We start from the raw sequence: 1247 nt of genomic DNA on the forward strand, positions 1-1247 counted from the left end.
TTCTTTGTAAGAGTCCCATAGTGCCTGTGAATTCTTCCTGTGCCTCACTTTTAAGAATACCTCTCTTTTCTGCAATTTTTAGACACAAACTACAATATCAGTAGTTGAAGAGGATCTAAAACTTTTACTACTTATGCTAAGAGCCTCGATGTCCACAAAATCTAATCTAGAAGGTGGGTTCTTCTTGAGAAGAAATTGCCATGTTGGAAAGACTTAAAATTTTATTGGAAAGATAAAGAATGGCTTCTTGCTTTCATGCTTCTTACTTTTCTTGGCACTACTCCCTCAAACAAGTTCTTAAGTCCTTGTACACATATAGAGATAAGCTGTTTTATCCTTTACAGACCAAATAAAGAAATTAGAAGGTGACTGCAATTCACTAGAGTCTTCTAAAGTTGGACTGGAAGAGGAATGCAAAACTCTAAGGCAGAAAGTGGAGATTTTAAATGTACTCTACCAGAAAAATGAGATGGCACTACAAAAGTAAGATTTTTCATTGTTTGTTATTGTTATCACTGTGTGAACTAATAGATAATTTTATCTTTTCTTAAGATTATTTACAACTTCTTCTAGTTGCAATAAGTAGAGATTTGTCTTTTTTCCTTTGTGTTTTGTTTCCTATAAGTTGCATTTTTCTTTCCATCGTCAGTCTTAAGAGTCCTGAGGTAGTTGGAACCATAAACTAAGGCTGTGAGGACATCGTAATCAATTGTCAAATTCATATGAAGGCAAGAAGTGGTAAAATGCTATTAACAGTCACTGATGTGGAAATACCTCTCAAAGTTCTAGACCCTTTCTATGATCCCCCTATTTATTTTAATTACCTTTCATTGTGATCAGTTATGTTCTAATGTTTTGAACTTGTATCTCTAACTCTGGACCTTTAAAAATACTGAGTGATTTGGAATGACATGTTTTAGTAGAATAAAAACTTCAAAAAGGAATAATATTTACTTATTGATGGTACAAGTTTTGGACTTGAATATCTCAGATGTTCACACAAAATTGAACTGTGGCAAGGACCTTAGGAGTTATGATTACAGAAGAACTTGTTTGTAGAATATATTTATATATTAATCTTCTTAGTGTGGAGCTAGTTATTTTTTGAAAGTTCATTTGAAGTTTTTAATCCACAAAAATACTTGGATTCTCTAAAAATAGGTTGTGTCAGATTTTATTTGTTTGCACCTGATTTTACTCTTCGGTATATATATATATATATATATATATATATATATATATATATA

This window comes from Callospermophilus lateralis, unplaced genomic scaffold (genome assembly GCF_048772815.1).
Source record: "Callospermophilus lateralis isolate mCalLat2 unplaced genomic scaffold, mCalLat2.hap1 Scaffold_205, whole genome shotgun sequence".
NCBI lineage: Eukaryota > Metazoa > Chordata > Mammalia > Rodentia > Sciuridae > Callospermophilus > Callospermophilus lateralis.